A 23,889-nucleotide genomic window follows, 5' to 3' on the forward strand; every position below is an offset into this window, starting at 1 on the left:
GGTGGAAAGTACCAGTAGTTAAAGCCTTCATGGAAGGAGTAAAGAGACTTCACCCTCCTATTTCAAACCCACCACCAGGGTGGGACCTTAATGTGGTGCTAGCCAATATCATGGGCCCCCCTTTCGAACCCATGCATAAAAGCAGTCTCAAACACCTGACTTATAAAACGGCCTTCTTAGTAGCTATTACTTCTATAAGAAGGGTCAGTGAAATTCAGGCTCTGTCAATGCAGGATCCCTTCTTTACTGTCCATAAAGACAAACTGGTTTTACACACACACCCTAGGTTCTCACCTACATTTATATCAAAATTCCATGTAAACCAGTCCATCGAGCTTCCGGCTTTCTTCCAGGACCCGCAAAGCTTGGCTGAGATGAAACTACACACCCTAGATGTGCGTAGGGCGGTCCTCTACTATGTAAATAAAACCAGACCGCTAAGAAAAACAGATCAACTGTTTGTCTCCGTAGCTACAGGCAAAGAGGGGAATCGCGTCTCTAAAGGTGCCATCTCGAAGTGGATTATTAACTGTATCCAGCTGTGTTACTCACTCTCTGAAAGAACTCTGCCTTTCACGCCAAGAGCCCACTCTACTAGAGGCATTGGGGCCACTCTGGCTTTCATTGCAAATGTACCCCTTGACACCATTTGCAAAGCAGCTACTTTGAGCTCTATTCACACTTTTACTCCGCATTACTGCATTGACACCCATTCCAGGGCAGATACACAAGTGGGACAAGCGGTTCTAAGACACTTATTTGCTCATGACCCTTCTCACATACCACCTCCTTCAGGTACTGCTCGCTAATCTATGCACAGCATGTGATCTAAGCAGATTCCCACAAGCCTCACAGGGATACATTACTCACCGTAATCGTATTTCTGATGCTTGTATCTGCTTAGATTCACATGCGACCCACCCTTCCTCCCCTCTGAGAGAAGGCGCATGATTGCTTGTAGTCTTACCTTTCTGTCTATCTGCTTGGATTATCTGTACTCGCGCTACTCCTTATGCTACCTCATGTCAGAAAAAATACAATCTGAGGATCCTAGACGCGTGAGGGATCTTGGGTACAGTGGACGTCACACTAGGGATAGTATTACTGGCACGCCCTGTGTCGACACCCATTTTAGAGTTTCGAAAAACAAACTGTAATACTCCTCAGCGTCCACTAGATGTCGGCCTATGCACAGCATGTGAATCTAAGCAGATACAAGCATCAGAAATACGATTACGGTGAGTAATGTATCCCATATATATTTCTGAGGCTTGTGGAATCTGCTTAGATCACATGCTATGCATAGTCCGATATCTAGTGGAAGTGCCAGTAGTAATCTCTCTTGTGTGACATCTACTGTACCCATGGTGCTTCACGCATAGAGGTCCCTCAGATTGTTTTTTTCCACCATCAATAGTCTGTTGCATTACGCGGAGTTCCTTCTTGGCTATGGCTATTGCTTGGAACATTTAAACTTGTATTCTTTTTGTCCTTTTGATATCCGTCTACTGCGAGATCTTCAGCGACGGCATCGAGGACCTATTACCATCGTCGGCGACTACATCTCAACGAAACTTTGCCATGGCCTCAGAAGGCCTAAACAGGCCTCGGCCCTCACAGTAGGGAGGGTGGGGGTGTGGTTCGTTCTTTGGTCTCATTAAGGGAAAGCATATTCTCCTCTCCACCCACTTATTTCGCCAAGCTGCCTTCCCCATACATAATGGAGAAGACACCCTTTAAGTTTTGCCCCTCCTGTAACAGAAAGTTCCCTTGGAAAGACTCGCACCATGTGTGCAATCTCGGTCTCACCAGGGATCACGCCGAAGGACAGTGCATTTCGTGCAAACTGTTCAGGCCCAGAACACTCCAGGACCGCAAAAAAAAACACTGGGCCCACCACGCCAGGCAGGTCGAGGCCACAATGGACGTAGAGAGAGCCTTCAGAAACAGCAGCATTGACGTCTGCAGTAATGCTGAGGGCGATCGGGATCCATCGGATACCCGCGTGCAAGCCCCTGACACCAACGCAGGCCGGCAGTTATGCTACAGGGATGACACCCAGCGGCACTAGCATGACCAAGTCGCACCACACAAAACACCTTCCACGGCCGTAAATCGACCACGTCGCCGACCGGAAAGCCCCACATGGCATCATGGGGAGGTCCAAAGTTTCCCTGTCCTCTGGGTCTTCGCGGTCGCCACATGACAGGCCCCCAAAACAGCCAAGCAAGTCAGTTTGTGACACCGTGTCTAAAGCCACAAAGTCCTCACACGCCAACAACCGGGCGTCGAAAGACGCATCAATGGCCCCCTCGCATGCTGACCGTCGAAGGGCGCTTCGAAGGCCTCTTTGAAAACTACACCAAGCTCAAATGAGCAAGCTCATTAGAAAACGTGACCCAGATACACTGTTAAAAAGCCAGACATCGAAAAACCATAAGTCTTCTAAGACACAGGGAGAGGGCTCTATTTTGGGGACTATGACCAAGGGAGAGGGCACCATTTTGGGAGCTATGCACCATAAAAGACCCCATGCACCAGAACCAACACCCACCCCCCCGCCTCTGTTCCCCCAGTAATACTAAATTCATCACAATGGACAGCAGAACAGATTGATAGTCATGAGGCCTATGTCCTCTCTAGCTAATTTCTTTGATGACCACCCCGAGGGCATGCAAAACCTTCAGGGTGTTCCACACAGTGAGCCAGTAACTACTCAAAGCAGGCCTGCACAGACCTCACAAAAGCTTCCATCTTGCAGCAGTGTTAGAAAAGATTTCATAATTGTATGTAATTTTCCCTCCATGTGTACACCCCCCAAACGTGTTGGTGCTGTTCAGGCACCATACACTGACTTTGCCAGAGAAGCACAGCCTTCAGCTGCACTCCTGGGCTTTTGCTCACTTTTTATGGGGAAACTGACATGCCCTTAAGACAGTCAGTACTGGGAGACTTTGTTTCCCTTAGTCCTTTTCTAATGTTGCAACTTTTCTGCAACATGTAACAAGTGCACAATGTACCTTACAGTACAGTGTACTTGGGTCTCATAGTCAATTACAATGACCCTAGATACTCTCGATGGACTTTTTGCGAGATGTGCAGATGTCATGGACAGGGCTGGTGGCATCTTATCTTTTTATAATGTTTTAACCCTTTCCTGCCATGTTAACCGCGTTTGGCACGAATAGGTGGCCTAGCTCCAAAATGGCCATGCCACAAGGTTTTGTCCTGTCCTTGAGCCATCTTGCCCCTTTGCCTTCTCCAGGTCGAGCTGACCCGGGTCAGTCCTTATTTGGACATGCAGTTTCCAGCGAAACACCAAGCTTTTGCGGGCTTCTGCATACCTTGTGTGTGTGCCTCCAAGATGTGGGCTGGGGTGTCTGTCCCAAATACACATCCTGGGTGCCGGAGAGCCTGGAGTGCCATGAATGACTGGAACACCGGGGTCTGTGATTGGTCCACGTATGGAGTGTGTGTTTGTGAGCAGATCTCCCATTGGGTCCTCTTTCTTTTGGCACGAAGGGAACTTTAAGAGGAGGCCAAAAACACCCATACCATGTCGATCTCTGGAGTTCACTGAACGAAGGATGGGATCCAAGTATCCTGAAACTAAGAAGCCGAGTCGAGGAACCACTGGAAGGTTTGGCACCCTGAGCCCACTGTCGTCCCGTGGGACCCCTCTGCATCTGGTCATCCTAGAAGTTCTGCAAAGACGCTTCAACCCATTAGAATAGTGGGACCAACTATTCTCGGCACCTTCAGCAAACCCTGCAAGTAAGCCTTCTCGGAAGTGTCCCTGGGCCAACCAGTCGGCTGACCAGTTTACGGAGGGCCTTTGCTCTGTCTCTGCTGTCGTTTCCGAGGAGGCCCTCGAAACTTGGTATACTGCTAGCCCTATGTCTGTGGCAGCCTCACACCGAATTTCATACACTTGGCATTCCCAGGTCTGAAGTGAGACGAGTGCGCCAGGACCGGAACATACGAGGTTACTGTGTTGCCCTACCGCGGCAACGACATTTGCAGGTGCACTGCATTTGTGACCCTCTTGCCCCTGAAGCCTGCTGCAGTGAAACTAGGCCGATTCATCTGCCTGGAGCGGAGACATTGCCACTGTCCCGTTTGGGAATCATCACTGTATCTCAAGAACTGAAAGCCTCAGAACCGTCGTATTGCTGCAGTAGAATCCGCAACTAAAGTGGACTCGACTGGCGAAGTTTGGTCCGGAGTGCGCCTGCGGCTGGTGAGTAACCCTAACCTTAACCGGTGGCCCCTAGTGCCTCTATCCATTATTACGCACAAGTGGGCCCTGGGGGTCCCTCTCATCCACTGCTAGTGTGAACTAGCGACTCCATCCCGCACTCTGGAACTGCCTCTGCCTTCAAGTGGGGGGTCCTCCCTGAATAGTGGGAACTTATTCTTCATCGCCTCATCCACCTTCCTGAGCTGCTAGAGACCCCTGAAGAGACCCTGTTTTGCCCATTGGAACAACCACGTGTACTTGCATTCTGAGGGCTTGGACTGCCACTTAGTTAGGTGTGTTGCTGATGTCGAAAGGGACCTAAGGACTACCTGCACTGCCTGTTTCCGTCCCATCTAGGATGCCGACATATTTCGTGCATTTAACCCTTTAGACCCCAATGGTCTTGTGTATATATATATTGTATTGATTGTGTTGGTTTACTTAGTACTGCTGTGATTTTTGCTACGGTCTGAGTTACAAAGGCCTTGTAATAAATGTGTCTATATTTTTGAACACCTGTCTGGGAGTAAATTGTAAGTGTCCTTGCTTTGTGTGCTCATTGAGGTCTTTCAGTCACCCTCACCCCTCCTGAGACTTAGTCTTGACCGCCTGCCATAGCTACCTTGCTTGGTCTGGCTTGTCCAGAGGTTTCCCTATTCCAAGAATCTAGGCTGGCCTTCTGAACATCTGCCTTCCAGGTCAGAGTTCAGAAATCCGCCTTAACAAGCAGGATTTAGGGCAGAATGCTTATTGTTACACCATGCAAGACTCCCAGGATCCTGGAACGTACACAGACCCAGACAACCAAGGGGACATGGGTGACGTCGACCAATATTATTACAACGGCGATGTCTACATCTTCCAGTCACCAGATCACTCTCACCAGTGGATAACCAAATATAGTATAACGACCTGCTCCTAAAGGCGGCACAAGAGACACAAGTCGATAAGGAATTTGTTGAAGACATACTAAGAGATAAGTCGGCAACCCAATTCATCTCCCTACTACAATCAGTACAGAGACGCATCCAACCCTCTCTGATTACTCCTAATTTAACACGGGCAGTCAACCCACGCATTGAGAAAGTATTCCGGCCTGCCCCCTCAGACCTCCTTTACATCAGGGGACAGTTAAAACCCGACTCCTTAGTGGTAACAACTACTAGAAAGAGAGCAGGAACACCTCTGGCCTCTTCCGAAGCCCCTCTGGATAAGGAGAGAAAAGATTTACACTTGTAGAAGAAATGTAGCCTCTTTGGCAGTTTACCAGACTAGAATTGCTAATAACACAACTTTATTAGCTAGTTACAACTGCCACAAGTGGGATGAGATGCCTGAACAAATAGCATTGGTTCCAGAGCCTCTTAAAATGCAACTGTCGCTCTCGTTGCAGAGGGTGAACAAATGGCAAACTGCATCCTCAAGAACAACTTGGATGCAGCAGACAATGCAGGAATAATAATAGCAGAGGGCACGTTGGAAAAACGCCACGCAGGGCTACGCCAGTCAGGCTTCAAGCTCGAAACTCGGGCTACCCTCCTTAATATGCCCATGGAACCCAACGTGTTTGGCAAATCGGCGGAAGACGCTCTAAAGAGTGCGAAAGAAGAAAGACACCCTAAAATTGGGAAGTTCACCAATAAACCCTCCTGACAGAGGGGGCTATAATTTTTGCTGTTTTAGAGGGAAAAACCCTCAACGAGCATCAGGTTACAACCAAGGTCAAAGCACGTCCTGGGGTTCATCACAGGGACAGTCCTTTGAATACTGGTTTCATAGAGGCCAAAGGAGGTCTCGAAGTAGGTGTGGATCCTCCTGCAGAGGCGGCTCAACACCCCCCCCCCCCAAGCAATGCATTTTACCAAACAAGACCAAATAGTTCATAGGAGCTGTCATAAAAACAGAAGAGGGTTTAGTCTTTCAGTCGAAAGAAAGAGTACAAAACATACTGCTGCAAATACTGCAGTATCTAGCCGCCTCCAGAAAACGGTACGCAAAGCAATGCGCCTCCTCTGGATGATGGCATTATGCATTTACCTGGTCCCATGCGCACGATTGCGCATGTGCCCAATGCAAGAGTGGTTGGCGAAACAGTTGTCTGAGGCAAGCGGTCAGTAGGACGATCTAGTGGTCGTTTTGCCAACCCTAGTACAAGCTCTACGCCGGTGGACAAAAGAGAACCTGTTAAAGGGAAACCCCTTTCACGACCCGGCGGTGCAAGCGGTTGTCACAACAGACACAACACTCACCGGGTGGGGTGCCCATTACCTTCATCTCACAGCACATGAATCACATCAACCTACTACTGGAACTTCTAGCAGTGCTTGGGGCATTACAAGCCTTCCAAGCACACCTGACAGACAGTACACATACTCACAGACAGCACCACTGCTATGTTTTACATAAACATGCAGGGGGCCACACATTCCAAGTCTGTCCAGGCAAGCACAAAAAAATATGGAAGTGGGCAATCAAGCCAGGCATGTTCCTAACATCGCAACATGTTCCAGGGTAACTCGATTCTCTAGCAGCCTCACTAAGCAGACGACCTCTACCAGAAGAGCACCTGTGGCAAGTGGCAACTCAACAAAGATAGGGCTACCCCCCTGTAGACGTGTTCGCAACAAGACAAAACGAACAATACCCAGACTTCGCATCTAGGTTCCCCCTACACAACTTCAAGGGAATGTCTTCTGGATGAACTGGTCAGGGAAATTTGCCTGTGCTTTTCCCCCCAACTCCTCTGATGAGCAAAGCGGTGAACAAAATGCACAAAGAACAAGTGACGTTACTCCTAGTTGCTACTATGTGGGAAAGACAACCTAGGTATCCACATCTGCGCAAACTGGCGATGTGCGACCCGATCAAACTCCTGTGCCCCTTCAACATGCTCACACAACGCGGGGGGGGGCACCATTGCACTCTCAACCTCAGTCTATGAACCTGGCAGCTTGGCTCCTGAAGTCATAGTTTGGTCATTTAAATCTACCTCAAAGATGTATGGAGATCCTCAAAGAGACGCGTAAACCAAACACTAGACACTGTTACTTCAACAAGCATAAAAGATTTGTTTTGTGGTGCCAGACAACAAACCCTTTTTCTCCACCAACACTGGCAGTCCTGTACCCAGAGAACAGGTTCCTGGCAAATGTAATTTTCAAGCCCTGAAAGCAGGCTTGTGCTGGCCAATAGCGCAATACCCAAACCAAAAGCGCAAAATGCTGGTGTGGGACAGTTTATTTGGTGAACTTGTGCCATTGTTTTTGGCCAATGTGGGCCAGTTAAATGAGTGAATTCATATGCAGCTATTTGCATCACATTTTATCAACAAACTCCCCCTTGTGTACTAGTCAGTCTGTCACAAAAGGAATGAATTGCCATTTGCAACTGAGGGCCACTTTTTCATTGGTGCCCGAGACAATTGTATTCCCCAGTCAGACCCTGCCTGAAAGGCCTGCTCTCAATACACCGACCAAGTAACCTTCTTAGGCTTCTTTGGAGTGGCGAGTGCAGTCAGAGGGATAGCTATGATTCTATAGTCTGCCATGACATTCCTGTAATACCCAGTGAGGCCTAGAAAAGCTCTCACCTGGGTTTGGGTTGTGGGAGTTGCCCTGCTTTATACTTTACTTGGTTGAGGATGAATTTTGCCTCCAGCAACCTCATTCCCAAGGTAGGTCACTGTAACTTGGCCAGGTTTGTGGAAGGGGATGAACATTTGTCTTGGTCACTGTATTAAACACTCTATAGACCATGCAGAACCTCAAATCTATAGTGCCTGCTCATAGTCCATGTAGAACCTCAAATCTATAGTGCCTGTAGTTACAAATACAACTAGACTGGACCATGGACTATTTAAGGGCTCTGTCACCTTTAACTCAAACATCTTGTTGACCTCAGACTTGATGTGTGGTGTCTCACATCCTGTAACTCCTACTTTTGGTACGCACATTATCTCCAATGTCAATATCCTGCTGATACCAAAGTGTCAAGCCTGAGGTTAGAGAAAACGGGGCGCAAGCATTGCTTAAGCAATGTTTTCACCTCACCCTGTTGCAGAGTCAGTTGAGGGGACAATCAAACGCACTCAATGAAGACATCTTAAGCACTACTTTGGAGTAGATCAAGGAGAGGTTCAGATTCCTCTTCCTATCTGAAGCCAAAAACAGGGCTCCCATGTCAACCCTTGTCATGAATGCCTTCACTCTATTTACATGAAACACTTTAGGAGACTGATTAGGTCTTCCACGATCCACTAAATAGTTCACCTCACCTAGTCATTCAACTATCTGTTAAGGACCAGACCAATTGTCCTGTAAAGCTCTAGACCTTATGGAATAAATGATCAGGATTTCTTGGCTTAGGGGAAAATGAATGTTGGGTTAGAATTGGTGCAGTCACACTGTGTGAGACTACACAAGACTTATCTGCTTGGTATTCGGTAACCCACCTTTTGGTCTAGGTCTGTACTACAGAAGTTGGTAGTGTGACTGAGCAGCCAGGCCTATCTCAAGAGGGGTAAATGTGAGCTGTACAATTGAAAGCCGTAAATACAAGTAGCCAAGCAACACTTATAATCAAGGTTTTAGTTATACATGATTTATTTAACGTCCATTTTAAATAAGCATACTTCAAAAAGTTAAAAGATTGTAACAATACAAATAAACTTTAAAATTACTTTTCAGAATTAAACAAGCCAGTGAACAATGTTTGGATATGCTTCATACACTTCTCCTACACCCAGAGGTGACTTCAATCACAAGGATGGTATTTGCATGTATATATTACACAAGCATACTTTGCAGATTTAGAGTTGCAAAAAGGTTACAACAGTTTCTCAGAATATGTGAGGACAACTAAATCATCCAATGAAGTCTAGATAAATCTCTCCAGGCAGAAACAGGGTTTAAGAAGCCACAAACTATGAGGGGAGAAGCAGTATTAAAGTCAATGGATTAAGATGAGTGAGGGAGCCAGGACAGCCAAAGTCATTTGGATACAGTCTGTGGATCTGATGTGCTTCTTGGTTAAAATTTTTGCACAAAGTTAGCGAGTTCAGAAAAATCACCTGTAGGGGCACAAGCTGTTAAGCCTGTGAAAAGGGAGTTGAAATCAACTCAAAGTAAGCAGGTGCAAGTCTCAGGTGAGACAGCATGACTCAAGGCAAGAAGGTAAGTACCCCCAAGCCCAAACAGTACCTCTGGTTAGAAGAAAAGGTGGTACAGCTGGATTCCGTCTTGCTGCAGCCAAGCAGACCCTGGTTTCTGAGCCTCAGTCGTGGGGACAAAGAGGGAGGACATCTGGAGGGCTCCTGCAGCAGTACTCTGGAAGGTCGTCGGCAGCTAAGGGTTCTTTTCTTTCAGTGGCACTTTGCAGTTTCAGCGCTTCGCAAACGGCACCAATGCGTATCGCTGGACACTGGTTGGACTTTCCGTGCTCCCTCTGTCCTGCACTCTAGTGAGGGGACTCTGGATCGGGATGTCCTGCTTCTGGAGGGTCCTTTGGCGGGTCCTGGAGCTTTTAGCCGGATGCGTTTCATGGCAGACTTGCACTCGATTATGGTCCCTCGGCCCCTCGGCATTGGGGTTCTGCAGCAACAGAGAGGCACAGCAAGTCAGGAAGGGCGCCAAGTGGAGTTCATCTCAGGGTTAGTTGGTCCCACTAACCCAAGGGGAGAAGTCGTTCCTGAGGAGCTTCTCGGTTGAGGTGAAAAAGGTCAGCAAAGCAGCAGGGCTTCACTGGGCAATTGAAGGTCCAGCAGGTTGCAGAGAGCTTTGTCTACAGTTTCTTCTTCAGATGTTCTTCCAGTGGTAGAGACTGCCTGTAGTCCCAAAAATCCCTTGCCTTTTAAGCAGCGTTCTCCCATTCATGCACAGCCTCGGCTGTCTATCACAGAGCAGAGTGACAGTCCTAAAGGCCAGCCAGCCAGCCAATCGGGACTAGTTTCATTGAGGTATTCCTAGAGACAAAGGATAGGGGATTTTCGGGACCCTCCCCCGCATCCTGTCCTTCCAGATACACTGGAGCCAGGGCCAGGCTTCACTGCTGAAGCCCACCAACGGCAAGACCAACAAAGAGCTCAAACTTTACTAGAGTAAAAGTCAAGAAAGACTTCATAAACCGAAAATGGTGAAAAAAGACGACCAGGGCCATTTTGACAAAATTGTCACCCATGGGTGCTGTAACACAGGTGAGGGTTGAGCCTGCGGTAGAAAAGCACAATGGTAGGAAAAAGTAAACCACTTCCACGTAGTGAGGGTCATATAAAAATGTTACATGAGAAAGTAGGATAAGGGGCTACTAAGTAACAACACTCCACATAAAATGGGGTGTGCTGGACCTACAAAGAGAAAAGGTAAGTAAAGTCAATTTCATTTTACTATTTTTGGCAACTGTAGTTCACCCAAGAAAAGTTATCTAAAACGCATGAGAAATCAAAAGGATTTCTCAGTGACACTGCACTGAAGGTGCCGTGTGTCACCATCCAAAAAGCAGATGCCTATGGAGTTTCAGACTCCAAAAACAGCAAAAACACAAAATCCAAATCAGGTAAATACACATGAGGGAGAGAAAGATCCCACTCACTCAAGAGAAAATTAAAAAGTCTGAAGTCCAGCAAAAGAGCTGGGGGGGGAGCCCTCGAAGGGGGGAGGAATTTAGCACTAAAATGATAATTCTCCCTAACAATGAACAAGGTAAGCTTTCTGGTCGTACCAATGTTTCACCAGTGCTTGCTAAGCCTTCAGCTTGTCATTGCCATCAGAAGGGACATTCTCTTTCTTAATCCAAGCACATAGTCCACCACATTGGCTGTAACAGGAGTGGGAGACTCTCATCCTTCCTTGACTATAGCTAAGGATCCCCTGACGGTGTGATCAAAACAAGTTCAAAGGGTGTAAAACCAACCCCTTCTTTAGACAACTCTCAGTAGGCAAAAAGAAAGCCTGCAGGAAGAAGATCCCCCTTCCTTCTCTGGGACTCTTCAAGCGCTCCAATCATGCTTTTGGGAGTTCTGTTTAATCTCGCTACTAGACCATTAGTTTGTGGTTGTATGCAGATGAAAATGTGTAGGACACCCCACAGTCTTTCCACTTGGCCTGCATATAATTAGACATAAGGTTGCTGCCTTTGTCGGACTCCATTTCTTTTGGGAAGCCAAGCCTGGTAAAAATGCATAAACAATGCTTTAGCAACTTACTTGGCAGTCACTTTTTTCAGTGGAATGGTTTCAGGATATCTGGTAGAATTATCACCCACCACAGGGTAAACCTACTGCCAGAGGATTTAGGAGATTCAAGGGGGCCAGCAATGTCGATCCCTACACTCACAAATGGTACCTCCACTACAGGAAGGGGTGCCAATGGAGCCTGAATATTTGTTCCACTTTGCCAGATAACTGACAACTCCTACAGTGATTTTCAATCTGAATCCACATCCATCTTGGGCCAGTAGAAATTAATGTTAAACTGCTCCTTAGATCTCTTGACACCAGGATGACCTGCAAGGGGTGTGGGGGGCTTCATGTGCCAGCTGCAGTAAGAAGGGCCACCTACCTCCTATTGTCTCCTACCTTGGTCCCACCTTCCCAATAGATTCTACACTTCCCAGGGGGGATTCACTCACCAACTGGGAGAAGGCCTTTCTCCTTGGGCCTTCAAAAAAATGGAAATTCTCTCTGACCCTTACTTACCTCCTTCCTAGAGGGGACCCCCTTCTGCAAGTAAACATTGCATTTTAGAGTGCCAAAGGGGATTGAATACTTCAGGGAACCATTCATCCTTGTCAGGGTTAAGGGTTCTGTCAGTTACCTCAACCGCAGTTGTAGGTAAAGTAAGGTAGGAGCTCTTCTTACCTTATTTCGGATTCTTTGTCTTCTTGGCCTTGGGTTTCCCCTTTGGCTCAGTCTTTCCCTTAGGCTTGGCTAAGGCCGCCTTGCATGTTTGAGAGCTATTACATTGTAGTTCTGCAGTGTCCCCCATAAGACCCAAGTATCGGGTAATTCCCTAAGTAAACTCTGCCTGTAATCTTCCTCTATACATTTACAGATATCCTGACCACGCCTCCATTTACTGTTAGTGTGACTGGCATGACTGGGAAGTTGAGAGGCGGACCATCAGCCAACTTCGTGGGCCTCGGAGGAGCTCTGGCCAGAGCCTCTGGATTTCTCAATGTGGAATCCACCAAAGATCTGCTGGCCCCAGTGGCCCTGATAAGAGTTTTCTAAACCATCTACCAGTACACTATCCTTGAAATAATGTTCGGTATTATCAGGTACCCAAGCATAAGCTACAGCAACTCTAGGCTCCCAGGGACACTAGAACCATTTCTGATCCAGCAACACTAGGCAAGGAGTCGGGAGAGAAGGATGGTATTGTGAGTATCTCGCCCCCTCATAAGGGAGTGTCAGATTAACAGAATTATACCTACATTTGGGGTCCCCTTCACATGGTCACTTGCACAGGTTTCACACAATCCTGAGGACCTTTGTATGTAGGAATGCTTACTGTGTTCACTTTGTTGCTTGGGATGATATGTCCCACTACCCTTTACATGATGTCTTTGTGGCTTACCCCCCCTGGGATGCAGGTTTATCAGTAGGCCCACCCTCTTTCTGCGTTTACCCCTGTCTCATGCTTACAAGAAGCATGTTTGCCCTTGTTTAAATAGATTTCTCGAATCTGCCCTGATGGACACCCTAGCTATAGGGAACTGGGGAACTCTGAGAGGGGAGCCAAAACCCAATCAAGGTAAGCGTACAGAGCAGTCAAGCCTATTCTCAGGAGTTGAGTGTGGAGTCATGGGTCCACAGTGAAGCACACAATTCAATTTGGACAGGAATTTATAAAAATACAATATTTATTTGTGGCCTTACGAAAGCACAAAAAAATGAAACTAGCAGGTGATACTATAACAAAACACTCACTAATAAACAGTCACTGTAGGTTCTTAAAATGCATTCAATGACTCAACAAAGGAGGTAAGTAAGGGATGCAGTAAAGATGGAGCCAAGTCACACATGATATTCCCCAACTTCAGTGGGCCATCCCTAAGAAGGGTGGGCCCTTGTGTCCAAAAGTCACATCAGCCACAATGCTTCTCCCCAGAATGTATCTGTAGCAGGTGAGGTACTTGTGTTGATGATTGTTCAAAAGTTAGTAGATTAATAAAATGTGTTCTTCTCTTTCAGATGGTACTACCAAGGTTCAAACTAAAGGCAGTGGAATGGAAGCATACAAAGATGCTTGTTCTCCATGTTATCCTCCTCAATCTCTCTTCTGCCTTCGACACGGTCAACCATACCATCCTGCTCAACCGTCTCTGTGAAAACCTGGATATCACTGATCAGGCTCTGCCCTGGCTGATCTCTTTCCTCTCTGATCGACCCTCTCAGGTCCAACTTGGGTCCTTCCTATCATCTATCTTCCTCTCTACCCGTGGTGTTCCCCAGGGGTCTAACCTCAAACTGGCTTTTCAAGCGATACCTGGCAACTCTCGCCCGTTGCATTGCAATTTTCTGCTCAAATTTCCAGTGCTACGCTGAAGACACTCAACTAATTTTCAGGCTGCCCTCAGCCACCTCCTCTCCCATCTCTGATTGCCTAACTGCCATTCAAGATTGGTGTGCCGCCAGTGATCTTTGTCTGAATGCCAGCAAGACGTAGATCCTCCTCATCGGCATACCTTCACCATCCATTCCCTTCACTCTCTGGCCGGCTTCCCTTGGCCCTCCTCCTACCCCCAGCTGCAGGGCTAAGAACGTTGGGGTCATCTTTGACTCCACCCTTTCCTTCTCCGCCCACATCTGTGAGGTCTATAAAAAGTCAAACTTCCTACTGTACCTCCTCAGAGGTACTCTGCCTTTCCTCTCCACCCAGAAGCTCATGGTATCCCAAGCTCTGGTTCTCTCTAGGTTGGACTATTGAAACAGCCTCTTTCTAAATCTACCTGCCTCTACTCTCCGCCCTCTGCAACTAATCCAGAACAGGACTGCAAGACTTGTCCTTGGCCTCAAGCCCAGGGATTGTATCTCTCCAGCTCTGAAATCTCTCCATTGGCTCCCAAAGGATGCAAGGATTAAATTCAAAACCCTCTGCATTGTCCACAATGCTTTCTGGGGCATGGGTCCAAAATATCTTCAGCTATCCCTACGCAAATACCTCCCCTCTCGAGCTCTTCGCTCCTCTACCTCGAACTCCCTCAGGGTCCGTCGTTTTTCAAAGAAACAAGCTGGGGGTAGATCTGTCTTTGGCTGGGGCTTTCCTCTGGAACAGCCTCCCTGACACTCTAAAACTTGTGGAGAACCATCTCCGGTTTCGGAAGCACCTCAAGACCTTCCTCTTTTCTTCTGCCTTTGCTCCCGCTCTCCCCTGCTGATCTGTTCTCTCTCGGCACCGTGCACCTGGCCACCCTCTGTCCTCCGGGCCCAGGTACCTGCTCCCCCTGCCACCCTCCCACACGGCCTCCGGGCCAACCCTTGCAATGGGGTCTGTATCTGTACCCATACAGCCCCCTTCCTGTTTTCTTCCTGCACTTATCAGGCCTACCCTGTCTGCTGCTTTAAACCTAGCACTTGCAAATTGCTGGCTGCACTATCACTGTTTGTTGCCTTTATTATTTATTTATTTATTATTTATCTGTTTCCCCTCTGCTTTGCACTTTCCACTTCTCCCCCCCTTCCATGCACTTTTCACCCCTCCCCCTCTCCCAGGCAGTTGCCCATTCTCAATGTCACTGGGCCTAGTAAGATCGCTGTTTTGTTCTCCCCTGTTCCCCTCCCTTGCCTTGTCGCGCTCTGAAACACTTGTGTACGAGCGCGATAGAAATAAAATATCAATATCAATGTTATCATATGGAGGAAAGGGGGAGACACATTCTTTGCGTTTACTCATTGCCGGACTCTGATTTTCCAAGATGACTTGCTGGGTCGACTGCAGGTTGGTGGAGTTTGGATTTCCCGCCAGTGGTTCTGGCGACTGGTGCCCAGGAGTTGCGGGTGGAAGGATTCTTCCAGTTGGGTTCAACAGTAGAATGCAACCCTTGCCGATGGAGAAATGCAAGATCCTCTGATGGAGCCCTCTTCAGGGGACTTCACAGGACAGGGGAAGGCGAGTTACAGCCATGGCCACTACACACATACAATGGCAGTCATCCTTCCAGTCAAGGTTGTAGAAACCCATCCAGGACAAGATCCCTTGAGATTGGGATGCTGACATTTGGGAGTAAGATGACTTGTGCCACAAGCTGGCGACCAAGGTCTAGGTGTAAACGCAGAACTGCAACTGTTCTAGCGAGGTAGCCCACCAAAGAGCTTGACAGTCCACCGGGTGGTCCAGGGAAACCTCCAAAGGCTCAGGACGTCTGGATGCTCGGATACATCAAGAGTGGTTGGTCCCACCATTCAAGGGGTTGGAGCACCACGCAGGGCCTTTGCAGATCAGGTAGTCCAACAGGGCTTCACCGGGCCAGACGCAGGAAGGGATGCAAAGTCTTCTTCAGATTTTCAGTTGGCTCTTCATCTATGAGAGATTCTTGGCACCAAAGCTGATCTAAAGCAATGACTGCAGGTGTCCTCTTCTTATCCAAAATCCAGCCTGGAAGCAAGTCCAAGCCCACCAATGGTAAGGATCTGCACCATTCAAACAGCCAGTAGATGTCAGACCAGGGACAACCTGCCAACACACTGCCTCCTCCCTCTCCCCCTCCCCCTCCCCCTCCTTATATCCTCTTTCCCCCTACCAATCTTCCTTCCTCAACATCTGCCTGCAATCTTGGCCTCCACCTCGACTCTAACATCTCATTTACTCACCGCATTTCTCTTACCTCCCGAGCCTGTCGCTATCACCTCTTCAATGTTCGCAAAATCGATCCTCCCTCACCTTCCATGCCACCAAACTCTTAATTTGATCCTGTATCTTTTCCTGTCTAATCTAGTGCTCTGCTCTCCTCTTTGGCCTCCATGCCTCTAATCTTGCTCCCCTCAAATCCCTCCATCACTCTGCTATCCGTACTCTTTGCTTTCTATCTCCTCATGACTCCATCTGCTCTTCGCGTTCTTCTCTTGGTTGGCTTCCCTTTCATTCACAACTTAAATTCAACTTCCTCTGCCTTGTTTTAAAATCTCTTCATAATCTTGCCCCTCCCTACCTTTCCTCCCTCCTCTCTTTCTACTCCCCCTCTCGTCCCCTCCGTTCTGCTCACCTCTTCCTCCTCACTGTTCCACCATCACCTTGCGCCCCTTCCCGCTTCCGATCCTTTCAGCTCCTCGCCCCTCTGCACTGGAAATCTACTTCTCCTTAACTGCTCCATTTCCTCTTACTCCTCCTTATGCTCCTCTTTAAAATCTCACCACCTTCATCCTCCCTCCTGACAGCTCCTTATTACTTCCTTCTTACTCTTCCTCCATTTTTAGCTTGTTCTTAGTTCTCAGCAAATTGTTCTGCATACTGTTCTCAATTATTTAACTTAATTTTGGTACTTGTGCTTCTAATGTATTCTTGTTGGAATGTAAAGCACTTTGAAGTTTGACGTAAAGCAGTATATAAAATGTAATAAATACAAATACGAAACTATTGGTTTCACTCATGCACCACACACACACACACTGGCACCACAGATGTGGAGTGGGATCAGACCATCCCACCCACTTCCTGGGCCATACACACAAAGGCAGCACTGGCCAATGAAAGCAGCTTTCCTTGGCAAGTGCATGACCTTGTATGGGGTTTCCTGACCTGGCGAGGCAGGAAGAAGACCAAACAAAAATATGGCCAAAGAACAGACGGAAATCTTGTGGCATTGCCTTTTTAGGACTTTCTCCACGTTTAGTAGCCATATGCGGTAAATGCAAATGTGCACACTAGAAATAACACAAAAATGCTAAAAATATAATTGCTGCCATCAGCTTGTCTTTAGGCAGGCCTAAACGTAGCCATGAATCCCAAGAGTAAAATGCTAGGGTGATAGAAAGGTAACCCCACTGCACTGCATGGTAAGATGCTATGTGCAATGTTGAACAGTTACAAAAGTGTAAAAGTTAACAGGGAAACATAGTTCCCGGACTCGTCAGTTTCCCAATAACAAAATGAGCAAAAGTGACATGAAGCTGAAGGCTTTACTTCCCCTCAAAAAGTCAGAATAGTCTTACAAACAAAGCAAACAGATTGGGGACCAAGTTGCCAAAAGAGAAGTCTTTCCCCAACAATCCTTATGGCACACTATGGGACACCATAGATAGGCAGCAATGTTACGTTTCTTGGGATCCAACTCCTTTGAACCTGCCAAATACTGTTTCAGCTCAAGGGGACAATAGGCAAACATATGTTCACGCATAACACGATTATCTTTCATGAAAAGTGATTACTTTATGACTTTCAACCCAGCTACTCTGTTCTTTAAGGATTTATTCAGTCAACGAAGTATTACTTTTTTTCTTTAAGTATTGGCCAGGAGTCTTTCCAAACTGGAAGAGCAGAGCCGATTTTAATCTGTCAGCCTTTTCTCTCAGACTCCGACAACTCCATAATAGCACTATAGCCATTCTGGGGATGTCTGCTGAGCAACCATATAATTTGATCAGACTCATTAACCTCTTGCACTTCAAAAGCATACTAAAATGCAGTCAACCAATCAATAATGTAATTCTTTTCATCATAGACATTAAACGGATCCCTGGGAAATTGTGGCTGAGAGAAGGTCCAAGAACCATTTCCCCGATCCTCTGGAGGAGCCTGAAGACCCTTGATGCCAGGCCAACTTCAGCTGGAATGCTCGAAACTTTACTTTCTCCTTCTTGTCAGATTTCATCTTTGCTAGTTTGTATTTAAGTTCCATTTATTTAAGCCCCAGCTCTTCGTTTCTTAAATCAAAAATAACCTCAGCTTCAGATGTTGTGACAGAGGATTAGGAAGCCCACACTTCTTCCTCTGTGTGCAACCTGAGGATTCCTGAACAGGGCCATTACTACTTCTCTGCCCTGTCAAAGCTTCATCTACACCTACTAGCATCAGCTAAAGACTTTTTCCTAGTGTTAAGACAGATTTCTAGAATCTGACCTGGTGGACAGATTTTAGGAGGCCACCCTAGTTATAGTGAACAGGGAATTCTGAGAGGTTTGCCAAAACCTAATCAAGGTACGTCGATAGGCAGTCAAAGCTTATTCTCTGGAGAGTGAGAGTGGGGTCAGAGGCCCTCAATGAGTCCACACAGTGTGCCACGCAATAATTACATTTAGACAGTAAATATAGAAATAGTTATTCATTATAGGCCTTCTGAACACACTGGAAAATGTATCTAACAGGTAGTATTATCGCACAACACTCTGATACAAATATATACGGTCACATATGTTCAAACATATATCAAATAACTTGGCAAAGCAGGAAAGTATTTTAGATGCAGTTGATGATGGAACCAGATAACAAGACAATAACCTAACTTAAGAGGTCCAAACCCTAAGATGAATGGAGCATTGAAAGAGCCTCAATGTCATCCCTGTTTATAATCAATAGTGTGGCCTCCCAAAATCTTCCCACCAAGGGCTGAGTTTTGGAAATCCATTTTAACAAATAGGTGTTCAGTGGAGGATGAGGTCTTTAGCACTCGCTGTAGATTCACTGGAGTGGTTCCATAGTTCCTGTTACACAGAACAGTAGGTTTTTACAGTTGTTCTACCTGTAAAAGCTATCAAACCTGTGTTCCATTATAGAAACATACACTGGTACAGCACGTGCTATGCACAAAGTTGAATACTTTAAAAAAATTGTGCTCAGAGAAGGGTTTACCTACCTCTGGTTTTGAAAATGATCTTGTGTATAAACCGATAGATCACCAGGAAGCTGGGTGTTAGGAAAGATTTTTCTTTTTGCAACTTTCCCTCTGTGGTTTCCTATGGAACCCCATTCTTTTTGCTCTGTTTTAGCTCCTGCCCTGACTTTTTGAAGGGAAGTAAAGCCTTCAGCTTCACTTCCCTTTTGCTTACATGTTGTGGGAAAATACATCAGTCCTTTAAACCATCAGTACTGCGAAAGTTTGTTCCCTTATGAATTCTTGTATTTTTAACATTGTACACAGCACCTTGCAGTGCAGTGTGGATACTTTTATATCCCACTAGCTTTTTACACATGGGATCTTTTGGTTACCTTTTGTATGTGCCTGAAGACATGCTGGTGGCAGCAGTTACACTTGTACTGTTTTGGCATTGTTTTTGGTGTGCGCATTTGCGTTTACCGCGTATGGCTACTAAAAGTGGCGAGTGCCCTAAAATGGCTGTGCCACAAGGTTTCTGCTTGTTTGTTGGCCATATTGTAGTTTGGCCTTCTTCCTGCCTTCGCAGGTCAGGAAAGTCCTTATAAGGTCATGTAATTGCCTGGAAAAGCTGCTGCTTTAGGCGGCTGGGATGGTCTAGTCCCAGTCCACATAACTGGTGCTAGAAAGTCTGCTACTGGGGCAGATGTGAAATCAGTAGTTGTCCCCGATTGGTGGGCTCGGACTTGCTTCCAGCTTGGAATTTGTATAAGAGGAGGACTTCTGTAGCTATTCTTCAGATCTACTTAGAAGCCAAGAATTCCTCAAAGAAGTGCAGATGGTTGATGACCCAAAGACTACTCTTGAAGTGGCCCAGCATCCACTCCAGGGTCCTGCCCAGTAAAGCCCTGCACCTCTGCCTGATTGCCAAAGTCCCTGAGCGATGCTTCAGCCCTTGGACAAGTGGACCAACTAGTCTCAAAACCATCTCGAGGATCCAGCCCTTCAGAGCCTTTGGAATCCCTGTACTGCCTGCTGGACAGCTCTCCCGTGGGCTACCTCGCCATCACGGTCACTGTTCCGCTTTCAAGCCGGGAACTTTGGTGGTTGCCAGTTTGTGCCACAAGTTGCCTTCTCCCCGAATTACAGATTCTTATCTTGAAGGAAACCAGTCCCAGAGCAGCTACTGTGACAGTGACTGGAATGATGCCTTTTGTCACCTGCAATTGGTGATCAGTTGCTGGAATTTGCCTTTCTCCACCCTATGAAGTGTCCAGAAGAGGTCTGCATCGTTGGATTCTGCATTTCTTCGCCGGCGGGGACTGCATCTTGAAGTTACATCTGGCCGGAAGCATCCTCGAACCCTCAGCAACTGGGCACCTCTCACCAGGACAAAAGAATGAACCCCCAGACAGTCCATTATGACAATCTGGGAAAATCAGTAACTTTACACTTCCACCGTTCCCCATAGGACAACATAGGTACAAGTCCCTGTGTCTCCTATTTCCACTCCACGCACCTTTTGGTTATTGAACATGGGTTGGGTATCTTGCTCCTGGGCTAGTCTTGGGTCTGGAAGAAAGGTGATAACAATTTACCCAAGGATAGGTGAGTTATGGAACTTTAAATGAGTTTGAAACTAATCACCACCACATGCCCATTGCATTCGTTTTTAAAGAAAAGTCATAGCTGTGAGAAACATTCTGTTGGACTCTGAGACCTACGGGCACAAGGCCCCATTCGTCTTATGGTTTGGACTTCTAAAGTTAGGATATTGTACTTGTGAGTGGTTCCCATGATTTATTGCATCTACATTACTTACCTGCATTGCTTGATTACGTCACATGATGATGTCTGTTAAGTGAACCTAATATTGACTGCATAGTTTGAATAAGTCTCTAGTGGACAAGAAGGGTTGAGCCACCTGCATTAAATAGGTTAAAATCACAATAAAAAGTCCATCAGAATAACTTGAGGGGTGCTGTTGCGCAGCTGGAGAATGGCTGCTGCCTGAGAGGGCTCCGTGGAAGGCAGAGACATCCTTCATGAGAATCTTGCTTCTGGTGGGTCTTTTCTGCCCCAGACAGAGTGCAATCAGTGGTGGGGGGTGGCGGCACCCACTGGTCCTAATCTTAAGCCCAGGGCACTCTGCACAGCATACCGGCTCTCCCGGGTCCCCCGGCCACAGTATATCCTGCTGATCAATATAACTATTGTGGTTTTACTCCCCAGGAATAGTGAATAGAGCGTCCCAAGAATGCCCCGCCTCCCCCCCAGATTCATGACATGATGAAGAGCCAGAAACGCTTGCAGCCACCCATCTTATTTCGGACTAATCCCGAGTGCACCAATGATTGACAAGTACACAGAAAGGTATCCTTTCAGCCAGCCTTATGGACCGAATTCAATACATGTATTTACAGGTATAGGAGAAGAAACTGAGATTGTGGATGGAAATACCTATATGATCGCAGTCCTGCATTGCTTTACACAAACACAAATCCGCATACACAAAGAACATGTTTGCACAGTTCTATAGCTAGAGGACGGATACACATACCTACTGTCAAAGCTTTATTATTTTTGTCATTAGCCAAATGCAGTTACGCAGAACTGCAAGGCACAAGAGATCCTGAACAAGCTTGCTGATGCTTAAAGCTAATGAGCCTATGGAACCACAGGAGTATATATGGAGCCTGATAGAACCATGTTCCACTAACTTATAGGGTACTTAGAATAACAAACATGTAGAAATATTACACATTAAGGAAAATTACAGAAGGCCTCATGCCACAGAGCATGAGACAAGAAGAGCTGATTCAGGTTGCACAGAGCGCAAAGCAGGCTCACAGCCAAGGTCAGAGATACACGGACACATTCCAAATCTCATACGGCAAGGGGACCAGCTGCAGAGAAATGGAATACATCCTCATAAATGCAAATTCAAGAGCTTGATTGTGTGGTCTCTAAACACGAGGTGCAGCTGAGCTAGACAATGGTTGTTCACCTGTGGTGGGAAAGCAGAGCTGATCCCAGCAAAACCAGCCCAAGACAGCAACAAGTGTTGCAACGTCAGAGCGCATTCTCATAGGCAAAGGTGGTACACACAAGTTACAATGAAGACACAATCATTCACATCACCTTGAATAGGCGCACAGAGGGCTGAGAACTGAATCGAGTCCCAAGACTGGGGAGATCAGCCCTAACCAATCACAGCTTAGAACTTCTGGGGTGGATGGTAAAGGGTACAAACCAATGGTAATTCCATTACTCTGTAACAATGTAATAGATAATAGGTTTCTTGGCGACGGGATAGGCCAGCCACCTGAAATGCCAGGACCAGTAGAATAACCTCGATAGGGGATGGAAATAGATGTTATTACTCTCGATACCCAATCCTCTGTGATGATAGGTTTTTGGGGAAGGGCCCATGTGATGACGCCATACGTGTACAAAACTGTATCGCACACCATGGAGAGCTGAGAAGTACTGGAGAATCTCAATTGTCTTGTATGATCCCTGTTGGTCTTTGCAATAAACCAGAGTTCTAACTTGCCATTGACGGAGTCCTCAGTTATTCTGGGGAAGGGTTTTGGGGCCCTTGGAATCAGGCAGACTCCCAGACCTCTACCTATCCCGGGAGAAATGACCCTCAAAATATTGGTAGCGGTGGTAATGGTTTGTTACACCAGCCCTGTAAAAAGCCGACTCGCCCGCCGCAGAACCTGAAAGGCTGCAGGACACCCTCAGTATTTCGAGAACACAGGGAACGCGTGTTCTGCGGTAAGGCTGTCGGGAGCCAGCATGGGAAATATCCTTCCCGAAGTCCGTGATGTGTCTAGCAGAACAGACAAGAGAAGTGGCAGCTTTGGGTGATTCGGCAGCTGAGCGCATCATCGGATCACAGAGCGTAAGTATTGACCCAGTCACACGGCAAATGTGGGTATGAGGGGGCATTTCGAGTATTGTGTAGTATAGTTCAGTACCGTTTAGTATCGTTGAGTATTGTCAAGGTATTGTCTAGTATTGCCAAACTTAGTAGGGTCAGGAGCGGAGGTAGACATTATTTGTGGCTAGGGCACATTCGGATTTAGAGAGAAAAGGTTTGGGTGAACAACCTAGACTATTGGCTCAAAGGCACGGATGACAGAAGTTATGTAAATAGTGGATTCCCTGTGGGTTGGGTGTTTTAGCTCGGGTCATAGACGACAGTGTCCCCGTAAGGTTTAGCAAAGGAGATGGCCTAGATTGCGGATGGTGAGTCGTCTGGTTAATCTCAAGGAGACATTTTACTTGTGAGGCGATGCAACAGGTACAGATCGAACACATGAGAAAAGTAGTATACTCTGCTAGGTGGCAGGAAGACCGCTGTGGGGTTTGTGTTGGGGTTGTGTGTATTTTGGGGTAGCAGGTTTTAACATTGTGCGCGCTGCAATTGACTTCTTAGCACTACCTTGTCTAGTAAATTGGTGGCGTCATTCGTAGGTTAGCACATAGGAAATGGAGAATACGACACAGTGAGGAGCTAGCATTGGAAAACTTGAAATTGGCAAATGAGGTGAACCAGTGATGGTGCGCGGAATGTGCAAGATTCTGGGTGTCCCTCAGGAGGCAGTGATTGTGAAAGGTCCAATGTGCGGAGCACGACTTGACAGGTTGTGGAGCTTAGAGGTTCGTAGTCAATTAAAAGGCATTGTGATTACATTGTGTTCCTCCCTTAACATGCAGCATGGGTTCTGAGGAAGAGGGGGCAATCGAGAGGACGTGGGTATGGACAACAGATACATCACAACCAGGGGGCTCTCAGGGGGGGTTTCTGGGATATGGGCAACAGGTGCATCAGGGCCCATGGGATCATGCAGGGGGTTTCCAAAGTCAAGGGAGAGAGCCACCAAATGCTGGTCGTG

The sequence above is a fragment of the Ambystoma mexicanum genome, chromosome 14 (genome assembly GCF_040938575.1).
Source record: "Ambystoma mexicanum isolate Mex_15411 chromosome 14, UKY_AmexF1_1, whole genome shotgun sequence".
Classification (NCBI taxonomy): Eukaryota; Metazoa; Chordata; class Amphibia; order Caudata; family Ambystomatidae; genus Ambystoma; species Ambystoma mexicanum.